The sequence below is a fragment of the Oryx dammah genome, unplaced genomic scaffold, assembly GCF_014754425.2.
Source record: "Oryx dammah isolate SB20612 unplaced genomic scaffold, SCBI_Odam_1.1 HiC_scaffold_29, whole genome shotgun sequence".
NCBI lineage: Eukaryota > Metazoa > Chordata > Mammalia > Artiodactyla > Bovidae > Oryx > Oryx dammah.
The window spans coordinates 104,639,654-104,663,536 of record NW_024070213.1 but is presented as its reverse complement, the minus strand read 5'-3'; the positions used below and the strand labels follow the sequence as shown (position 1 = coordinate 104,663,536).

Genomic DNA, 23,883 nt, shown 5'->3' with positions numbered 1-23,883 from the left:
AGAGATGGGAATACCAGACCACCTAACCTGCCTCTTGAGAAATCTGTATGCAGGTCAGGAAGCAACAGTTAGAACTGGACATGGAACAACAGACTGGTTCCAAATAGGAAAAGGAGTACGTCAAGGCTGTATATTGTCACCCTGCTTATTTAACTTCTATGCAGAGTACATCATGAGAAATGCTGGACTGGAAGAAACACAAGCTGGAATCAAGATTGCCGGGAGACAATAACCTCAGATATGCAGACGACACCACCCTTATGGCAGAAAGTGAAGAGGAGCTAAAAAGCCTCTTGATGAAAGTGAAAGTGGAGAGTCAAAAAGTTGTTTTAAAGCTCAACATTCAGAAAACGAAGATCATGGCATCTGATCCCATCACTTCATGGGAAATAGATTGGGAAACAGTGGAAACAGTGTCAGACTTTATTTTTGGGGCTCCAAAATCACTGCAGATGGTGACTGCAGCCATGAAATTCAAAGACGCTTACTCCTTGGAAGAAAAGTTATGACCAACCTAGATAGTATATTCAAAAGTAGAGACATTACTTTGCCGACTAAGGTCCGTCTAGTCAAGGCTATGGTTTTTCCTGTGGTCACGTATGGATGTGAGAGTTGGACTGTGAAGAAGGCTGAGCACTGAAGAATTGATGTGTTTGAACTGTGGTGTTGGAGAAGACTCTTGAGAATCCCTTGGACTGCAAGGAGATCCAACCAGTGCATTCTGAAGGAGATCAACCCTGGGATTTCTTTGGAAGGAATGATGCTAAAGCTGAAACTCCAGTACTTTGGCCACCTCATGCGAAGAGTTGACCCATTGGGAAAGACTCTGATGTTGGGAGGCATTGGGGGCAGGAGGAGAAGGGGACGACCCAGGATGAGATGGCTGGATGGCATCATGGACTCGATGGACGTGAGTCTGAGTGAGCTCCAGGAGATGGTGATGGACAGCGAGGCCTGGTGTGCTGCGATTCATGGGGTTGCAAAGAGTCGGACACGACTGAGCGACTGAACTGAACTGAACTGAACAGCTGCAAATTTTTGAGACCTCCTCTTATTAATTGTCCAAAATTTCAGAATATTCTTTTCTAGAGGTAAGAGAGCAGGAAGGGAAATTAAAAACTAGATTTGGAGCAAGAGGCATTTTTCTTTTTTAAAGAAATGTTAATAAAATGTCTTTAAAAATCAGTAGAAAATACTTTTTGATGACATCCAGATTTGGAAATAGAATTAAGGGGGATTATTTTTTCAAAAGAACTAGCTATTCTGTATATTCAAAGTCAAGTTTTCTTTTTACTAGTCACTTTCCTAGACTTGCTCTTGTATTTTCTGTCAGCTTCGTGATACCTGGAGGTGTTCCCATTAAGTGCGAATATATTTGTTCTGAATACTAATTTTCTCTTGAACAGATTGCTTTAACAAACTGAAATTATGATTTATGGATTCCATTTTTGTGATGAGTCATTCATGAGAGTGGTCAGCAAGCGTAGTTTTGGGTCTCTTTGCCGTTAACTGAAAGAAAGTGGTCCCCAGTTGTTAATTGTATACACAGATTGAGATTACAAACACAGGGAAAACCTTAGGTGATTGAATAGTATGTGTGACGCTGACCAATCAGATGCTGATATTGAGACGGTGATGATCCTGTAATTCTTCTTCCTAGTGAAAAAATTGGGTTTTTCACATGTGCCAGGTATGGGTTTAGGCACTTTACGTAGATCTCCTAGTGACCCTGATAGGAAACTGAGGATCCTAGACATAATGTATTTCCCCCAAGATCACACAGCTAGAAAGTTGCAGATAGTATACTTTTGGACTTCCCCTGTGGCCCAGATGATAGAGAATCTGCCTGCAATGCAGGAGACCTGGGTTCAGTCCCTGGGTAGGGGAAGATCCCCTGGAGGAGGGTGTGGCAACCCTCTCCAGTATTTTTGCCTGGAGAGGAGCCTGGCAGGCTACAGACCATGGGATCGCAAAGAGTCAGACACGACTGAGCGACTAAGCACAGCCCAGTAGACTTTTAAGCAGTTATCCCATACCACCTTTGAATTGCTGTACATTCCTAGGAAAGTTCCTTTTCTTAACTGATACACAATTGAGTGACCTGGTTAAATAGGGAAGAGTTGATGTTTTCTTTGTTTTCCCTCTTACTCTGATCTTTTATGTTGGCTTTCTTAAAACAATTAAAAAAGAAAACATTATAACATTTTTTCCCCAGTCATAAATGCTCATTATGGAAAAAAGATGAATTAAACTGTATTTCTACCACCTCAACCCTATCATTATTCTTAACCCTTTGTTATATTTTCTTCTAGTCCTTTCTGTGTATGTATTTATTTATTTCTTCTACTGAGATTAAATTACACTACTTATTCAGAGTCATTTGCATTTTGTTTGTTGGGCCTTTGAATCTTCCAATTTGACTCTTTTTTATGAGTGTGAATGAATTGTCTCCAGAGATGCCAGTCTGATTCTCAACATAGGGGATATACAACTTAAAAAAAAAATCTAGTTTTAATTCAAGCCTTTACCCAGAAATCTGAGGGGTGGGGGTAGGGATCACTCCATAATGCAGCTCTGCTTGAAAGCACACCAGTGTCAGAGTGTTCCAGCAAGTCAAAAAGAAAGAAAAGAGAGAAGAATAGAGGGAAAAGAAAAGAGAGGGAGAAAAGGAGAGAAAAATCAAAGTGGCATAACAGAATATTATAGTGCCATATAAGTTACAGCTGTTAAGCACTTTCATGATTGTTATTTTGCCATCTCCTTTTAATGAGGTGGAGTTTTGAGAGCCTAAAGCAGGAATGTAAAGTGCCTCACAAAATGGCAGAGGCACAACTAAGGATCTGGTCTGCATTTTCTTTTGACTCCTGGTGGTACCAGGAAGTCTCCAGCATTTGGAATACATGCATCAGCAGAGCTGGAAATACCAGGCCTCTTGTCCCTTCAAGGCCCCTGGTATCACTTACCTAACTGGAGTGCCTGCTTCTGTGCCGGCCCTCTGGTTGTAAGAAGTTTGCTAATAGAGATGAAGGTCCTATTTGATTTCTTATTTTGTGTATGCCTGGAGCCTGTTAAACAGTAGGAACATTATTACTTAAAACTTGTTTTGAGATTATTTAACTTTCTTAATTTTTATAAGAAGTTTGTTTTTATTGAAGTAATCCTTCTAATTTGAAAAGTCAAAGATACTGTAAGATGGTTAATGAAAACCAGAGCCAGCCTCATCCACTCCCTGTCTTAGAGTTGTGTTACCCTCAAGCAACCACTTTCATCTCTCTGAGCTCTTCTCCTGAATGAATATCTGTGTTTCGGAAAAATAGGAGGGTGGCCCGGGGCCATTTATCAGTTGTATGTCCTAGGAAAGAAACAATGCTGAGTACCCAGCCCACAACTCTGTCCATTTTAAACATTGAGTTAGCAGCAACAGATATTCCAGTTTCCAATAAATGCTCTTGACTGTTGCCCATTCTCTTCATGTCCTCTACAGAGATTAACAATCTTACGATATTTGTTTGTACAGTTTTATGTGTATTACATAAATATTCTTCAGTGAAGCCACTAGTTTAAGAGTGAGCTGGTTAAGAAATCTCAGAATCAGAGACAACAGGATGAGAAAAATGGAATGGGGCCATCCCGAAGAGGAAGCTGTGGCTATACCTCAGTGTCCTCTGTTATTATAGCTGCCTTCTTTAGAATTCTAATGAGCACACATGCAAAGTGAGATCTACTTAGAAACTGTGGGATAAAATATTTAGAGAGGGAAAAAATGAAGAAGTATGGTGTACAGATATCGATATTGCCTTTCCAAGTATCTAAGTTGTTCTGATTAATGTGTTTGGACATGGAAAGCTGTTACATTCAGAGGAGCTCTGCAGCTATTTCTGGTAGCTGGTGGAGAAGCAGACATCTTCAATAAGGTAATTATTTTAAGTGCATCTGTAGCTATGTAATGTGCACATGTGTTTGTCATTACAGCTGGCGAATTTAGAATCAAGTGCCAGTGTTATCTGTGTTTATATATTCAACAAATGAAAAAAAACCTATTGAATATTGGCTGCTACCTTTACAAATGGGCATTGTTTAAGAGTTTGCCAAGCACAGTACTTGATAGTTGTCACCACTTAAATTTGCTGTGTAATGTGTAGCACAGAAGATTGTACTGGGCAACCTAACAGGCTTATCGCCGAACTGAGCGAATGCGACTTTGTAGGTTGCCAGCATGGGGCTCCAGAGTGTCTGGCCCTGTGGTGGTAAGACTTGGCATGTAGGAGTTCAGGGTTTTTTCTCATCTTTTAAAGGAAGAAAATTATATGTTAGTGAGTACAGTAATATTTTCAGTAAGGAGAAATAACATGCTGTCAGGACATAATTTGTGAGAAGTATTTAGTAGGTCATATACAAATTTTAGAACAGTGGGGATTTGGGGCTAAAAATTTATAGTTGTGTGCTCTTAAAACTGTAGGCATCAGAAGCCTCTATTTAAATACTTGATATGCGTGTTAATTTGTTTACTTATCAATGTGTTGAAACTTTCAGGCTTGAACTATAAATAATAGGCTTTATTTTTGGCCATGCCAAGGGAAAGAACAAATGTGGGATTTAGCAAAAGTAATATCTTAGCTCTACAGATTAGTTATGTGTGTGTACTGCAATTAGACTGCTATGTATTCAGGAACTAGTAAACCAAGTTAAGTGTTTAGCTGGCAAGGTTCTGTTTTATGAGGAATAGTGTGTGTAATAAATGACTAAATGGCTTGGCCTTAGTTCTTGGATCATGATAATATATGCAAAAACAACACAGAGCCAATTCCTGATTAAGAGTAAGTTTACCTAATTTGTAGGTCATGAGAGCTTTCTCTTTTTACTCTTTGTTTATTGTTTCACCCCTTTCCCTTCTTATTTTCCTGTCCACTAGGAGGTAATGCTTGGAAAAACTTGGGGTGAGACAGCGGTTGGAAATTTGTTTGGGAGCAATTGTTGCTGGTGTTTTTGGGAGCTAAGATTTGTTAAAGTGTTTTGCTAATGTTAAATTTCAGGATTTTTTTTTTAAATGTATTTGAAAGATTGTTCAGCCTTTACCAAAAGCGATTTCAAGTTGATGCTGGCTGTGTAATACTAGTTCTGGAAGTTTAAAATTCTCTATCATGCTTTACTATCAATTTTTATACAGATTTTTATCAGAGTAAATGTCTCAATGGGCTTTTGAAAACAATTTTATTCTGGCTACTGTTTTATTGAGACAGCTGTAACCTCTGCATTTTGGTTCTCTTGATCCTAAAGTCTCAATGAACAGTTGAATGTGATAGTTATTCACAAATAAATAGATGAGGACTAATTTAAGTTTCCAGCTGTATAGAAGCATGGTTTATCTGAATTTTTGTAGGTCACACAAATAACTTTATAGTTCTCATTTGGAATATTCCAGCACCTACCTAAAACACTGCTAGTGGGAGCTTAGGATATGATGAAACTTAGGCTCCTCTTGGGTATCATCCAGATAAGGTTAATTGCCCTAAGAGGACCTTGTAAGGGAATTTCAAAGCATGGATAATCAGCATCATGATAGTGGGCTGTATTTACATAATTACAGAAATTAAAGGCTTTGACTATTATATTTAAAAAATCATAGGAATTATTTTTATTTTTCTAACCTCTTTTTGTTTTCTTCATGATACTTTCCATTGGTGAAGGACTTTCCCTATTCATTAGTTTGCTGCTAAGTCGCTTCAGTCGTGTCCGACTCTGTGTGACCCCATAGACGGCAGCCCACCAGGCTCCCCGATCCCTGGGATTCTCCAGGCAAGAACACTGGAGTGGGTTGCCATTTCCTTCTCCAATGCATGAAAGTGAAAAGTGAAAGTGAAGTCGCTCAGTCATGTCCGACTCTTAGTGACCCCATGGACTGCAGCCTACCAGGCTCCCCTGTCCATGGGATTTTCCAGGCAAGAGTACTGGAATGGGGTGCCATTGCCTACTCTGATTCATTATAAAAAAGTGAAAACCTTAGTCACTCAGTTGTGTCTGACTCTTTGTGACTCTATGAACGGTAGCCTACCAGGCTCCTCTGTCTATGAGGATTCTCCAGGCAAGAATACTGGAGTGGGGTGCCATTCCCTTCTGCGGGGGACCTTCTTGACCCAGGGATCAAACCCAGGTCTCCTGCATTGCAGGCAGATTCTTTACTGTCTGAGCCACCAGGGAAGCACATTTATTAGTGTATGTAAATACAATTAAGAAAGCAAATTGAATAACAGAAATGCAGTTAGGAAACAGTGAATATTGGGAAATATAATTTATTTTAAGCCTGCTGATTCATAGAGAATTCACTGCTGTAAGGTGAGGTAGCATATACGTTTATGGATACCAAAAATCATCACAGATTTCAGTGCCCTTTCAGTTCAATAAATGTGTATTGACAGCAGTTCCACTCCTGGGTATATGTCTAAAAAATGCCCAAACACTCCACTAAATTCAAATAGTTACATGTACCCCACTGTTGATAGCAGCATCATGTATAGTTACCAAAATTTGGAAGCAACCTGTGTCCATCAACAGATGAATGGATAAAGAATATGTGATATTTATGTACACATACATACATACATATAATGGAATACTTCTCAGCCATAAAAATGAATGAAATTTTGCGATTTGCAGCAACATTGATGGACTTTGAGGGCATTATGCTAAGTGAAATAAGTTAGATAAAAATATTTTATGATATCACTTATAAGTGGAATCTAAAAAATATAATAAAAAAGTAGACTCACAGATGGAACAAACTGGTGGTTATGAGGTCAGGCAGTAGGTTGCGAAATGGGAGATATAAACTTTTGGGTTTAAGGTGTGTTACAAAGATGTACAACACAAGGATTATAGCCATTTTTAAAATAACTAAATAGAGTGTAACCTTTAAAAATTGTAAAAAAGTAAATTATATTGCATACATTAAAAAAAGCATGTAATGAGTACCTACTGTGTTACTAGATATCATAATAAGTGTTAGTGATCAAAAGATGAATAAATACACAGTGTACATGCCAGCTCCCTCCTTTGTGTAGAATTTAAGGTTATGGATGGCAGTCAACTTTAAACAGCTACTTCAGTGTTTTGACTTTTTCTTTGTGTGTGTGGGGGGTGTATCTTTCTAAGAGTTGCTTATGGACAGTCAGTCTAAGTAACAAGTTTTACTTTTTTTTTTCCTTGTAAATGACATGCCTTTGAATATACTACCTTTTTTACTTAATTGAAGTAAAGTTAATGTACAATATTGTATTAATTTCAGTTGTACCATGTAGTTATTCAACATTTAAATACATTTCAAAAAATGACCACCACAATAAGTCCAGTAACCTTCTGTCCTCATACAAATTTTTCACAGTATTATTGACCATATTCCTTCTGTTGTATCTTACATCCACATGACTTATGTATTTTTTCACTAGATGTTTGTATCTCTTAATCACCTTCACTTATTTTGTCTCCCACACTCTCCTCTCTGGCAGGCTCCAGTTTGTTCTCTGTATCTATGAATCCTTTTGTTTTTTTCTGTTTGATTTTTTAGATTTCACATATAAGTGAGATCATATGGTGTTTGTCTTTCTCTGTCTAGCTTATTTTACTTAACATAATACTCTCTGGGTCCACCCATGTTGTCAAAAACGGCAAGATTTCATTCTTTTTAATGGCTGAGTAATATTCCATTGGGTGTGTGAGTGTGTGTGTGTACATGTATGTGTATATATAAATAACATCTTCTGTATTCATTCCTCTGTAGGTGGATGCTAAGGTTGTTTCCATATCTTGACTATTGTAAATATTGCCACAGTGAACATATTTATGCATAGGGTGCGTAACTCTTTTTGAATTAGTGTTTTTGTATTTTTCAGATGAATTCCCCAAATGAAGTTGCTGACTCATATGGCAATTCTGTTTTTATAGTAGCTGCACCAATTTTCACCCTTACCAACAGTGCACAAGGGAAAGTTAGAAGTAACTATGAGGGAAGTTTTTTCAGACATTGTAATTTTTGGTGTCACCCTAATGGCAGTGATGAAGCTGGAAGGCAGAGCAGTTGGAGTGAAGAGAAGTAAGGAATGTGGTGACATTAGGGATATTTTGTCTTGTCTTCTTTGCGGGGGACACAATGCAAAAGCCATTCTATACCTAAACTTGTATAGTTTTTTATAGACTATAAAATAAAGCTGAAGTTATACTAAGTAGATATTCGAAGTTTACATAGCTGTGGCTTTGGTCTTTGAAATGCGTATTCTTTCAGTTACATGACAAGGTATAGAATGACAAAGTTTAGCTCACAAATACTGATTGAGGGACCGTGTTAGACTGAAGTTGCTTCCTTTACATCATTGCTGTCAACACCTTAAACCTTTATTAAAGAACTAACGTGTGAATTCATTCATTTCTTCAGCATCAGCTGTGTGACTGCCATGTATCTGGCCTTGGGAAATCACACCAGGGTGTGTGAGTAAATCTCTAGGCCTTGGTAATAAGGAGCTCAGGTGAACAGATACATAATTATCAAGCTTTGTAATATAAGAAAAAGTTATGCAGGGATTGATACATTTTTCTCTTGCTGCATAGACAACTATTGTAAGTTTAAGTAGGGCCAACTATGTTATCTTTTTAGGGTCTAACAAGGTAAAGCATAGATATCAGCTGGGCTATCATTTGGAGGCTCCGGGAAAGAGCTGCTTCTAAGCTCAATTCAGATTGTTGGCTGAATCCAGTTTCTTGTGTGTATGGGTCTAAGGTTCCCATTACCTTGCTGGCTGTCAGCTGGGGACAGTGTTCTTCAAAGCCAGCAGTGGTGTGTCAAGTCCTTGTATTCTGAATTTCTCTGACATCCCCTTCTTTCACCTGCCAGAGAGAACTCATTGCTTTTGAAGGAAGGGCTCATGTGATGGTCCCACTCAGATGATCACCCTTTTGCCCTAATCATAGCAGTGACCACAGGGGACAAAGATCGTGAGGGTCACCTTAACAGTCTGCCTACCACACTTGTTACTGGAAACAGAAGAGGAACTGCAAAATGCAATGAGAGAAGTTTAACAACAGCAGTATAGGGTTGACGATTGCTGAGCCAGTGGAACACGCACCTGGCTTAAAGTCTAGGTCTCTCTTTATTGGCTTTGTCATCATCCAACCAGTATTTACTGAGGGCCTGTGTTAGGAGCAAGTCACTCTCAGAGACTCATTTTCCTCAGTCATAAAATCTGAAGAGTTATATTTACCTTGAAGGGTTCTTGTGAGAATTAGAAATAATATAAATAAAATACCCGACAAGAGAGGTGCTCATAAATGGAGCTATCAAGAGAATATATTGGAGTCAGAGATTTGTTGCAGGTGGCAAGGAGATATTGACATGTTAATTCACACATTCTGTCTTTCATTTAATAGGTATTTATTGAATACTAAACAGCAAGCTGAGACTAGGAGGAAGTGAGGGAGATACTTGCCTTGAGCATAAAATTTTAGGGAGAAAGTAGTGCTGAAAACTCAGTAATAAGATAAATTATATGCTAATGTAATATTAAAAAAAATCAAATTAAGGCCAAATCAAAATGATGAATCAAATATTCACATGAAGGCAGACACAGTAACCACTTGTGCCGAGCCGTGCACCACTTGTCTGAGGCGAAAGGAAAAGTTGGTAATACTGCTACTAAACCAGACTTAGCTCTGCTCACTCACACATGTGCAGTAAAGCCAATCTGTTGACACCGGTGTGGTGAATGAAGGTGTGGCTTTTAAGGCACCAAATGAGAAGTCCGGGTAGCTGATGCTGGAAAGACCTGAACTCCCAGGTAAGTTTCAGGGAAGAATTTTTAAAGGCATGGTGGGGGAGGGGCATTGCAGGGTGTGTGATCAGCTTGTGCACATTTCTCTGGCTGGCTGATGGTAGGGTAGCAGTGAGTGTCACAAGGGTTAACATCAGTTCTTAGGCTTCAGCTGGGCTGGGAGTTACATGCTCACTGTCATCATGTAGTTAACTTCTTCCATTTGGTAGAGGTTTCAGTATCTGTAAAACAACTCAGATCTGTATCAAATACTATTATCTGTGTTCTTCAGGGAGGAACTAAAGATTCTGTGATTGCCATGTGGCTAATTTGCTATTTGAATTGTTATCAGTTTTCCTGGCCTAACTGCTACTTTTGATGCTTGCATTCACATCTTTTAAATCACTGATTCTTGAACCAGGCTTTTATGACTCAGGAAAGGCCTGGGAGACTAGCTTTAGGCAAACAAGAGACATTGGGAGAGGTGTCTGTCGTGAAAGGTCCTGTTTGATCATTTTACTGATCCTGTGTTTATTTAAACATTTTTTGCATTAACTTGATTTTTAAAAAGATTATTTTACTTTATTGTCTTCATTACTGAGTTTTTAGTTTTGTACCTAAGGTGAAGACCTTTCTTACCTAACTCTAGCCCAGGCTCTTCTCACTTGGTTTAAGTCTTTCGTTTTTCTTTGAGGTACCTTGGAAGTAAGTGATAGAACATATTTAAATGGTGAGTAAATAGTATGGAAAATTTAATCAAAGTTAAGTTTCATTTTGAATACTATTTTGACTTCATTTCAGTATTATTTTAGGTTAGTATCCTGGCATTCTCAATAGCTCTTCCATTTCCTCATTTATTAAAATATTTATCAATCACTGTCAAAATGATTAACTTATTTTTTTGACAAACATGTCCTGTGTATAAAGAACAGAATTTCTTTGTGTCTTAGAATTGCTTTAAAAATCTTTCAGTATCAATAAAGTACCGTTAGAGTGCTCGTATAATAAAAAGCCTGCCAGTTTTAACTTCTTTGTTTAATTCCTCTTTCATTTCAGTGGCTTTATAATCATTGTTGTTTTGAAGCTATTTCATTCTATTATGTATGCTTTTCCAATATAAATGGTGAGGGTAAATGCAACATAGTATCAGAATAACTTTTTTATTTTAAATCTTTACTCCATTGTGTTTTCTTTCTACAGTCTTGTCTGAAAAAGCTAACATTTTCTATGGTCTGGGCATTATTCCCATGATGGATATTCAGTCCCATGATTACTATATTATTGCTAGCATTTTAACATTTCTGAGAAGTACAAACCAAGATTGCCACTTGCTATTTTGAATGTGTTCCAAACAATAGGCTTTACCTAAGAATAGACAATTGAAAAAGGAAAATGTTGATTGCTTTCAACAAATCCAAGCTGAGATCTTTAATGAACATTCCAGCTACACAGCTTTTAAGATATTGTAGGGAGATTTATTAATCTTCCTTTTACCTTACAGATGAACAAATGCTGTACTTTTATGCACTAATGTATCTGTGATTTGAGACCTTCTTAAATCATATGAAATGTAAGCAACTAAAGATCAGATAGCATTTATGACTGTTAAAATGTCCAAGGCGAGGTAATATTGATTGATCCATTTAGAAATTGTGCTGAATAGTTATAAACTTTGAATGACTAATGCTATGAGAATTTTCCTTAATAAAATTTTGACTAGTGTAAAATTATGATATTGTTTAATCTCCATCCTTTTGAGAAAATTAACATAGATTTAACGATAAAGTTGAATAACGTAAATATAACACTAATTTAGCCAAATAATTTCTTCCTTTGTTATGTCCAACTGAACAATCTAACGTGTACTTTTTAAAAATATCAGGTCTGAAATGACACTGCAGGGAGAGTCACGTTAATAATTAAAACTGTTGTGTACAGCTCTGTTTAGAAATGAATTTGAACCTACACTCAAAGCACCCACACTGAGAGACGAGACACTTATGTTTACTGCTTTAGAGCAGCCACTCTGTGGGAAACTTTTAAAAATAGCCACATGATCAGTATATTTATTTAAAATGGCAGGCAGCTCTGCCTACCCCAGGAAGGGAGCAGGAAGTGAATGCCAGGGTAAGCAACAGAATAGACTTGTGTCTAGGTTTTGTTTATACACATATTGCAAATCGTTCAGGAATAAATGAATAAATAGTCAGAAGTTAAAGATTAAAACAATCGCAGAACTTTCCAACTACAGATTTGATTGATTGTAAAGAAATTTGAGGTTGATTTAAATCAGTGATGCTCAAGCCACAACCACTCTATTGAGTTTTGTTATATGCATTTTAAAGAGGGAACATATTACTTTCAATACCAGTACCCAAAGGGAGACAATTTCCTGACGTCCTTCAAAAGATCATATTCCAAAGAAAGTATTTTAGGCAATGATGTGGAATAATAAATATATGTTGGGAGAAGGGAAGAGAGTCCATTGGTGTGAAAAGTTAGCTTTCAATTCTCAACTTTCCTGATAGTAATTTATAGGAGACACTGAATTCTGGTATTTTTCATTTTGCCTCTCTAAATATTTCTAATAGTTCCAACATAAATAAAATAGTGTCTTTTGATTTAATATAATTAAGTACTTTTCTTTCTTTTCTATTCGTTTGCAAGTTTGCAAAGGGCAAATGGCTAAGGGCAAAAATGATTGTGTTCCCTTAAATTAGTATGCCAGGAACAAACCTATATTATCTTTAGTGGATAAATGGGAGTGTCTTCTTTATTCATAAAACTACATCCTTCTCAGTGGTAAGTTGATGTCACTGAGGAACTTATTTTTATCATATGATTTTAGCTGCTTTATCAGATGTTCTCCCTTTCAGTTGTCTTATGAGAGTATTTCTTGTAATTTTGATTAAGAAGAGTGATCTGTTGCCTTTTCAATTCTGTGATCTCTTACTGAATGACAGACATTTGCGTTCCAAGTCAATGCACTAATAATTGTTAATAGTTTCTTGTGTTCTCTCCAATAGATCCAAGCAACAGGTGGGCTCCTGTGTTCCTCTCAGTTTCATAGTGTCTTGCAAGTTACAGTGCTGTGTGATGAGTTTTATTTAAGGCTTGGGAACATTTTCCTCTGACATGGAATAAATTATCTGTTGACCTAGTAGGAAAATATAAAAGTTGAATATGTTCTCATTCATATGGAGTAAGAATTGCAGATCATTTACCACCAAATATTTAAACATTTTGAGGCTACTGTGGCAGAGCAGAACCAACAGTTATTGTTAGTTCTTTTAATGTCAGTGGTAGCTGTTTGACCAGTGATGAAAAAAAAATTAATAAAATGATCTTTAGTAAGTCTTCTCTTTAGTTAATTAAAAATAATACATAGAGAATTGCTTAATGATTGCTTGTGAATAACTGTGTAACAATCATAGTGGCCAGTGTCTCTTTTTTTCAGCTTTTTTATAATTTAAGACATTAAAAAATAAAATACACATAGAGAAAATAAAATAGAAAACAAACAAAAACACACAGTTCAATGAATTATTATAAAATGATTGTATAACCAGTACACAGGTCAAATAGAATGTTTCCGGTACTCCAGAGTTTCCATATGCTTACTTCCGGTTATTACTTCCTATATTCTTTCACAAAGGTGATCAGTATCCTGGATTTTCTAGTGTCACTTCTTTGGTTTTCTTTTTTTTTTTTTTCAATTTTATTGAGCTGTAATTGGCATATCAGCACTGTGTAAGTTTAAGGCATAGAGCATAATGAGTTGAAATAGATACATCTTGAGTTGACTGAGTGATCGGTGTCTTAAACAGTATCAGTTATGTGTTGGACATGTGAATAGGATACATCCATGCTCTGTAAGAGCTCAGATTCTCCAGCCTCTTTGCAAGTAGGTGTGGCCACAAGATTTCATCCCGCCCAGTGGGATGTAACCAGAAGAGAGGTATGTAACTTGATAGTCATTTCTTTTCCTGTTTCCTGCTGGCTGGAATGTAGGTGAAATAGTAGGACCAAGATGGGCCAAAGCCAGATGTTATAAGTTGATACAGGATTCTGTCTGGGTCCCCTGTTATCAGGGACCTGCCATTTCTAGCACTGGACTGTATATTATGTAGATGGAATGAAAATCCCATCTTGTGTGCACCTATCATTTTGGAATTTCTATTTATTTTTGCTGAACTTACCCTGTGTTAAATCTAGTGAGACAGATTTCTCAATCATTGGTCAGGAGGCCAAGTAGGCTAAGTGAATTGAATAATGGATGAAAGGGCTATCTGTTTAGGAATAGCTGGGGTGTAATTAAGGCAAGAGTCCAGGGTTATCTAGCTTTATGTGGATAGAAGATGCTAAACAGGAATTGAGGAAGGCTGACTCAGGAAAACTTACAGGAGAACAGGAAGGTGTACTGGAAAGAGTCCTAGAGTGGGCTTTACAAGATGTATGTGGTAGAACCAGTACTGCTACTTACTGTTCATAGAGCCTTAGTTCTTTAAACTATGTTAATGTGATGGATTGATACAAGGATGAAATGGAACATGTGTGGTAAGTTGCTTTGTAAACTGTTTCCTAGGTAGTTAGTACATTGAACATGTACAAGTTATGGAATGAAATTACAAGGCACGTTTAAATTGTGCTTCCTACTATTCATTTAAAATATACTCAGAGGGTGAAGTTTATCCCCGGTTAATCAAAACTCTAGCAAGTCTTCTGACTTTTCTGGTACTAGAAAGCCTTATAACCCCTTTACTTGCAACGACAGTCTCATTTGGGAAATTAATCCTCTGCTTCTGGTGGACTTCGCTGTAGAAGCGGAAATCTGCATTCTGGACGGTGGGTTGTAATTGGCATCATTCATTGCATCTGGGAGCCTAGCCTGGGTAAGTGCTGAAGCAAAGAGGAACCACTGCTTCTTGCAGCATCCTTGTTTCTTCTTTCTGTTTCTTCTCCTATCTTCTGTCAAAGATTCTTCTGAAATATAAGAACTGTATAAAAGGTCCACAAGAAAGTTCTTTTTCTGTGTATTGTGGATTCATGCAGGCTTTGCATACTTAAGACCTAGAAGGGATACTGGGAGCTGAATCATTTTCTTATGGGAGGGTCTCTGAATCTATCAGTGCCTTCCCTGCTGAGAACCGCTGACCATGGCTCCCCTGGAGTGTTTTGTGTTTGCCTCTGGCTGACCCTTTCCCCTCGGCCCTTGTTTTTTGATGGTCTGTGTCACAGTTTCTCTTGGTGAGACTTCTTAGGAAGTTCCTGTGGCCTTCTTAGGAAGAATTCAGAATGGCTCCACGCTGGCTCTTCCTTCTGCCAGACCCACTGCTGATCCACAGGGAACACTTGCCCATCTTTGACCTCCTCTTGGAAAGGAAAACCTTCAGTACTTCCCAGGTACAGTGTTGTCATGCTGCCCCAGGCCACCTGATATTTCCCAGGTTAGAGACACCACTAAATGTTGACTTCCAGCCCTGAGACAACATACCAAGCTTAGGATGTGCCCTTGAGTTTCCTCTTTCTTGAGCTGAAGGAGGTAGCACATTCTCCTTCTTCTTGTCTCTATGACCTGACACTTGTTCCTAATATATCAGTGAGCAGATACTTTTGTGATGCCTACTTTGAAATTTGCGTTTTAGTTTGCACCTCCCTATGTATCTGATATTTGTCATATGGGGCCTCAACCAAAGCTTATATCCACTTATACATGCTTTTCAAAAGTTGTTTATTTGTATTCCCTCTCAAGAGGGCTTTCCTAGGGGCAGTGTTGATTTTTAAATTTTTTAAAAAATTTCAATGCATGGTTAAAAGACTCAATCTCAGTCCAGATGTGCAGAGAAACTGAAAACTTTTTATTACTCTCTTAACGGATCTGGCCTTCCTTGCTTCCTGGATAGTAAGAAAGGGAACTGCTAAACTGTCAAGTAGAAGAAACTTAGTTCAACGCAATTAAGTCATATCTTTAGGTAAAATTGGAGGCTCTAGGATTTGCCTTCCTATCTCTTTGCTCCCATTCAGGAAGCCATGTGGGAATAGGGGAGAGAAAGTGAGACATTTGGTAGAGATCTGTATGGAGATCTGTATAGAGATCTGTATGGTCCTTGGATCTGTATGGAGCCCTTGGAATTCTCATCTGTTTCTGTGATCAGGACAAGTGATTACTAAGATGTAAGTAGGTCTGTCTTTCTATTGAGAGACTGTGGACAAATCCCTACTGTTCTTCCAGCATACATAAATTTCTTAGCATTTGCCTTTCCCTTCCTGGGTTACATACTCTTCTGAGTCCATGGCTATAGTCCTCATACTCTGTGGAGGTCATCATGAACCTCGTGTGGCCAAAGAGGATTGCCAGCCCCCTAAGTGTTTTGGGGCTCCCCCTGGAGCACACCCCTTTCACACTGAGTGTAGGACCACTGTCCTTACCTTTCATTAACTCTTCTGTGCTCTGTATCCTCATGACCAAAATCCTTTAAGATAGAAGCAGGCTTTCATTTATTTCCTTCTGGAGACCTCCCCTCTGTCGTGTCATCTTTCTTTATGTCTTCAGCCTCATGACTAAGCCTAAATGACACAAGGCTAAGCCTAAATGAGATAAAGATGTCTTTCAAAACTGTTGTGATATCTATAATATTTATATTATATGCATTCACTATATGGTAGATTGGAACACAAAGCAGCTGGATAGTCTGAGAAGAAACGAGTTTAGAAAGAGCTGACTTCTAAAGAGGGTGATTTTCCACTATGTCCTCCACAGCCTTCATTCCCCAGATCCTGTCTGTTTTTTATTACTACCCACACATCTTTCGTTCCCAGACCATGACCACCTTACCTCTAGTATTTACCCTCTAGTGCACTGTGCCTGCTCCATATGTACACAGTTACCTTTCTGTGATCATTTAGACTGTTTCTATATCCTTTTACCATCTTTATCATGGAATTGGTCTTGCATTTACAATAGTTGCTATGGGCATTTGTCTGGTTAATTCTTTTCTGAGCCTTCATTTACCCATTGGTGAATAAGGATAATAATACTGGCTTCATTCAGTTACTGTGAGTGAGAAATGAAAGAGCAGATATATAGCCTTTACTACCATGTCAGGTAAGGACCACCAGGCATTCAATTAGTGGTAGCTTTTATTATTCCTTTTCATTGTTTCCCAGCACAAGCCTTCCCTTTCAGCCAGAGTGGTAGTATCAGTCTCTTAAACTTTCTGTGTCCCATTTTGACTGTCAGAAATCCTTGTGAGCCTTATTTGTTTTACAGGTGCTTTTCTGATAGGTTTATTTCCCACAAATCTGTCCTTTCTTTTAACCACCTTAACACTATAGAAAACATAACTCTTGCAGCACCATAGAAATAAGACTCTTTAGTCACAATGCATTGTGACTTATGTATTTCATGTGTATATTTTATATTTTTTCCTCATTGTTTTCCATTGTTTTCTTTAGCTGTTAGTATGCTTCTGGAGAGAAAAATTTTGTTGTCTTTCTGTGCTTTTTTGTAATTAAGCAATCATATATTAAGTGCTTGATAACCAAGTGTTTCATAAATTTTTTTGGAAATTTTGACTTTGTTTACTGTTGACCAGCAATAACTGTTAAATGACATGTATTAGACTTCTGTAACCATCTTTGTGGAGTATCAAATTAGTATTTGCATGTTTGAGAGAAATATTAGCAAATATTATGGTGACCTTCTGAAATGTGAACTTTTAGTACTCTTATCAAAGGTCATAAGAATCAAGTATGGTTTTGGTTAGGGCTTCCCTGGTAGCTCAGCTGGTAAAGAATCTGCCAGTAATACTGGAGTCCTGGGTTCGATCCCTGGGTTGGGAAGATCCCCTGGAGGAGGGCATGGCCCACCTGCCCCAATAGTCTTGCCTGGAGAATCCCCATGGATAGAGGAGCCTGGTGGGCTACAGTCCACGGGGTCTCAGAATCAGACACGACTGAGCAACTGAGCACACAGCACATGGTTTGGGTTTGAAAGGCTTTTGTTTGAAAATGATAGGAGACCTGTCTCTGGGAGGAGTTTGTCTGTCTCAGGTAACAGGAGATTCAGAGGCCAGCACCTGGGGCTCCTCCATGCCACCCACCGGGGCCAGGCTCTCTCCTCTGCCATTCTTGGCACGTTGCCTTGGATCTTCACCACATCCATGGTCAGGTCCGTGTTCTGGGCAGAGAGAAGTGGAGGGAGCAAAGTATAGGAAAGGGCACATCTGCTTGGTGTTTTTTTTTTTTTTTTTTTAATAGAGGTGACACAAACTTTTATGGAAGTTCCACCTGCAAACCTCTACTTATATCTCCTTGCATGGATGCCCCTGGTGATCCTTCTCTGGAGAGTGACTGAGAGCAAGGGGCTGATGGGGCTTGGGGCAGGCACCAGCCGTATTCCACCCAAATATTAAAGCACCACTTAAGTAGTGATCTCCCAGCTAAAGCCCTGTTTTGAAAGTGCCCTCTAATAGATACCTCTTAGAAAAAATAACTTTTTAGGCTAATGAAACTACTAATTTAACTTTTGTTTTGTTGGAGGGTGCTGTCCTAGGTCTTTGTTACAGAGTGTGGACTTTTCTAGTTTCAGTGTGCGAGCTTTGTTGCCCCGTGGCATGTGGGGTCTTGGTTCTCTGACCAGAGATAGAACCTGCGTCCCCTGCATTGGGAGGCGAATTCTTAACCACTGGACCACCAGGGTAGTACCCGTAATTTAACTTTCTGAAGGGATGTTTTTACTTTTTTTTGAGGTTGGGGAATTCTCATGTTTCTTGGCTTTCTTTTTGTTGTCAAAGCCTGTCTGCAAAAGATATTGCAATCTCAGGTTTGGATTGAGAAATATTCAGAATATAAATCCAGTTTTATTGCTAGAAGGGAAAAAATAAAGAACAAGGTATCAGTGAGCTTCTTGAAAGACACAACAGGGATTTATTTTCTCTTCTGTTTGTGTGTGTGCCCTTTAATTTTTTCATTCCTTCAGCAGAGCTTAGGCAGCCCCAAATTAAAGCAGTTCATGCCATGTCACACATGATGATTAAATCTGATCTGGCTGTCCTGAAGATGGACAGATAACAGTTGTTGCAGAAAAACCTTTGTAGAATCTGAAAAAATGACTGTCGCAAAGAACGCTCCAACTCCCCTGTGTTACAAGATAAATTAGATCAGCTGAGGTCCTTTGCAGGTATCAGTCCATTTAGTAATATTTGATATGTGTTGACTGAACAGAAATCGAGTGTCCTAAGTGAAGTTCCATTATCCACGGGAACCTGTTGTAAATACCGCAGTGTTGTGATGTAGGTTTAGCTAATTTCATGTCCTTTTGAAGCTGCTCTTCAATAGCTCGAAATGCTTGTTACCAGTAAACACTGTGCATTAGCACACAAGAGCCTAGGGAAAACACCACTTGCCCTTTGGTAATGGACAAATAGATAATAACGGAAGATGGGAATTAATTATCTTTATGCAGATATCACGTCAGTCTGTAAAAGAACAGGATTATTTATGCTTGGAAAAAAATACCATTTGTTTTCGTGAAGATGCAAAGCAGGCAGATAGTTGCTCAAGAATAAATTATTTGAGTTGATATGGACTCTGTGGTTTATTCAGAGCATCTGGGAGTAAAATGTGCATATTTTTTACTCTCCACCCCATTTTAAATTTAAGAAATGCTGCTTCAGCCTTCTGATTTAAGGACTCTGGCCAAATGATTTTTCTTTTGTCTTGCTCTTTACATGGGCCAACTGTTTGCTTATTGGCTCTATTCAAGGTGCTGATCCTAAATTGTCATACTTCCTGGCCCTGACTGGAAAGGTCATTGCTTGCCTGTCTTACTGTGCTACTCAAAGCATTATGTAATACATTGAAGAATTTTTACAGCGAGGTTGTTTCTTTTACATTAGACATTTCTTTTAGTGATACAAAGAGTTTTGTTATAAAGTTAGGGAAAGGTGTGGGACACTGGAGTTTTTGAAATAACCAGTAACTGTATATGTCTTTTAAAAGTTCTTTTTCCTCACTTGCTCAGTTATTTAGCTTTTGATGTATATCTGGCATTTTTCTATTGAAACAACTAATGCACCATCAGCATTTTATCCATCTGCCTAATAAAGTGTCTGCTTTGAGGCGAGTCCATCACGTTCCTGTTGCATCGTGAACGAACGCCAGGGTTCAGTTCATGGCAGTATTGGACCTCATGCAAGTTTCTGTCTACTGATAGGGTTTTGCTGAATTCAGCAGATATTTATGGGATGCATTGTATTTCAGCGCTTTGTGTGTATTGTGGAGATACAGAAGTGGCTGTGGTTTCTAACTTTGTGAAGGGTCTCACACACACACACACACACACATACGAACACACACGCATTGTGTTCTAACGGTGGCCCTTCCAGGTTCTCATCCTCTGACTCTTTAGTAAAGCGTGAATCTAAGGCACTGCTATGAAGGGATTTTGCAGATGTAATCAAAGTCCCACATCAGTTGACCTTAAGATATGGAGATTGCCCAGATGGGCCTAACCCTAAAAGGTAAGCCATTTAAAAGCAGAAATTTTCCCTGGCAGTGGCAGAGGAGGAAGTAAGAGAGCTTCAAAGCCTGGGAGGGACTCTGTTCATCTGGCTGTTGCTGGCTTGAAGGTGGAAGCACCCTGTGAGAAGAGGTGTGGACAACCTCTAGAAGTTGAGTGGAGCTCCTAGCCCACAGCCACCAAGAAACTCATCAGGAAACAGAATTTGGCTAACAACCTGGATGAGCACAGACGTGGTTTCTTACCTAGAACCTCCAGCCAAGAGGTCGTTGTAGCTATCACCTTGGTTTTGGTTTTGTGTGAGAGACTCTTCTTAGGCAGAGCTTCCCTGGTGGCTCAGATGGTAAAGCGTCTGCCTGCAACACGGGAGACCCAGGTTCAATCCCTGGGTCAGGAAGATCTCCTGGAGAAGGAAATGGCAACCCACTCCAGTACTCTTGCCTGGAAAATTCCATGGACTGAGGAGCCTGGTGGGCTACAGTCCATGGGGTCGCAAGAGTTGGACATGACTGAGCGACTTGCAGAAGACCTAGCTGAGTCATGCTCAACTTCTGACCTATAGAACTGTGAGCTAATATATTGGCCTTCTTATAAGCCTCTGCGTTTGTGGTAATTTATGCAAAAATACAAAATTAACACACACATACAGACAGACAGGGTGATCCTCTCCTCTATGGCAGGAGATGTTAGAGATGCCGAGTTAATTTCAGTTTTCAGGACACCGAAAAAAAAAAAAAAAAAGAATTGGATGACATTATCAGTATTTTAGATTTACCATCAATATTCTAATTGTATTTATAAGAAAATAGAAGTCCAGAGAAGTGATGATTTTGTCTAAGGTTTTAGAGCTAGCTAATGACAGAGCTGGGAATGAGCTTGTATCCTGATTGAAGGTTCAATGTTGCTTCCATTATATCTCCATATGGTGCATAATGAATTCTAGCTTTAAGTTGGAACCAAAGTGCAAAGCCCAGTAATAGCAATTACCCTGTCATTATGCCAGATGTAAGGAAGGAGAGTAATAGGACAAAAGGTAATTTCAGGAGAGCATTATTTTTTTTCCCTTAAAGAAGCAATAAAAAAGTATGTGCTTTGTTGTGATTCATTCATAACCCAATATAAAAATGCTGACACACTCAGTGCAGTATTTTTTCCTTCCAGGTGACCCATGACTGAGCTATTCAATGATCCTGGTGTTATTTGATTTTTTTTTTTTTTGCTTTAAACACATTTAGCACTTTTGTTTGAGCATCCTCAAGTGATGGCAGCTCTTTGACCCTTGAGGGTTTATTTGATATTGTTTCCAAATAGCTTTGGGATGGTTGTAATATGACAAGTCAGATTTGGAAATCAATCTGAATAATCTATTAATAACAAAAATCATTCTGAATAATACATAAGAAAATTGGTCTGGGTGATATAAAAAGAAAACACTGCTATCATGTATTAAAGTGGGCTTTTCTATTTGTTTCTTAAATGTAGCAGACCATAGTTTTAAAGAAAGTTTAGAAATAGATTATTGTTTTAAAGAAAGCTTAGAAGTTATTTGGAACAATGTTTGCATGACTGGAGTAAATACCCATTGGTTCCGGTAGGTAGTTAAATCGAACATGTGCTTTGGAGAGAGTGGAATACTGACTTTGACAACTTTCTGGTTGTAGGATCCTGGGAGAGTTAGTCTCTACAAATCCTGATTTTTTAATGTGTAAAATGGAGACAATAGCATTTACTTTATGCCTGTCACATAGGAGATGCTCAATGAAAGAATGAAATGAATGGATTAAATAGTATTTGTCTTACAAAACTCTTACGTATAAACCTTATCCATAGTTTGTGCTGAAGCCTAGTTTGGTTTTCAGAATGTTACTTTCAGTGGTAAAGTAGATGTTCAGTTTTGATGAATAAGAGTAGCTTCCTGTTTTACTTGAACCAAACAAATGGAATTCCCCTGTGAATTCCATTCTTTGCTAGTTTTGTACCAAATCTATGTAGACCCTTTTGGTGGCAGCCTGGGGGGTGTCTGCTGGGCACCATAGGAGGTAGGCTGGGCCTTTCTCTGTTTTCATAACCATGTTTTCCCTCTTTTCCAAAGGACACATGCTACCGTGGGATCACTCTGGCATCACCTGAGTGTGCCAAACTCTTTTTTTTTTTTAATTGAGCTGTATTTAACTTGCTGCATTGTGTAAGTTTAAGCTTTGCAACATACTGATTTGATGTCATAGTGCAATATGATGGCCATTGTAGCAGCAGCTAATGCTTCTGTCACGTCCCATCATTATCATTTCTTCTAATGTTGGGAAAAATAAAGATTTACCAAACTCTCAGCTTGGACTTGCTTCCACTTTAGACACTGATATGCATTCATTTGTTGTCCTCCTTAACTTACATTCCAGTGAGAGAGACAGAGAGAAACCGTTGTTTCTTATCACCACCTGCCTGCTCAGCCTTGCTCACCTGAGTCTGAAAATGTGGGCACAACTCCCCCTTGTGCCCGTGATGCTTTTGTGTGTGTGTGTGTGTGTGTGTGTGTGTATGTGTAGCTGCTGAATTCCTGACTTTGAGGTCTGGCCTCAGCATGGAGAACTGTGTCTCTCTTTCTTTTGGCCAATTCCAAAGCTTATGTGATGTCACACCATACACTTATTTGTAGTTTTTGTTTTCCTTCCCTTTAATCATATGTGGTTCAAGTTATGAAGTGCTTCTGAAGTTTTATATCCCTGAGCTCTAAAACTTGAATCTGTTTTTTAAACGAAGTATGATTGAAGTTACATGCTTCCTGTAGTACTCACCCAGTCAGACAGACTTCTGTTAGGGAGCAGCATGCATGGTGGAGATGAAAGAATGAAATACATTTTGACATCTCCTCATATTTTTGAGAGGTGACCTGTCACAGCGTGCCATTTGCCATTTCTTAAAGGGATTTAAAAGACTTTCCTGCTAATTGTCACTTTGTTCTCCCACCCACTATCTCCAGTGAATAGAGACTGCATTAGAAATAATAATGATGTTAATTATTTTATAATAATAGCTGATATATGTAGAGATTTTTTAACCTAAGGGTAAGTGCTTTGTATGAATTAGCGCATTCAATTTTCACAACAATCCTGTGAGATAATTGTAGTATCATCAGTCCTGTGAGATAATAACTATTATCAATCCTGTGACTTTGGAGCCCTTGTCTTTTGAGTGTATGCTTATAAAGCACCACACAAGGTGCTTCATCTGTAGCTTTATTTTTCTAGTTCCTCACCACAGCCTTCTGAGTTATTATCCCACCGATGTATAAGCTCCATGAGGTCAATGACTGTTTTCTTCTTCTAGGTTAAATCCTAGAACAGCAGCTATTATAGTGCCTGTTGCCTGTTAGAAACTCAGTGAATAGCTATCGAATGGACAATTTTTAGTTTTTGGATAAGGAGACTGTTAAAGAAACGGTAAATAACTTGCCCCAGGGCAAGTGGTAAAGCTAGAATTCACACTCAAGTAAGTATGACTTCAGAGCTTGTGATCTTTACCTATGTGGTATGAGAGTAATTTTTTTGTTAATAAATTTCTGGAACAGTG

The 23,883-nt window shown here is 38.5% G+C and overlaps 1 protein-coding gene across 1 annotated transcript in view; it reads left to right on the top strand.

Annotated features, from left to right (window-relative positions):
- The window catches only part of TMTC2 (transmembrane O-mannosyltransferase targeting cadherins 2), a 434,311-nt gene that overhangs the window by 38,308 nt on the left and 372,120 nt on the right, over positions 1 to 23,883 (top strand). The gene's annotated exons all lie outside the window — the stretch shown is intronic.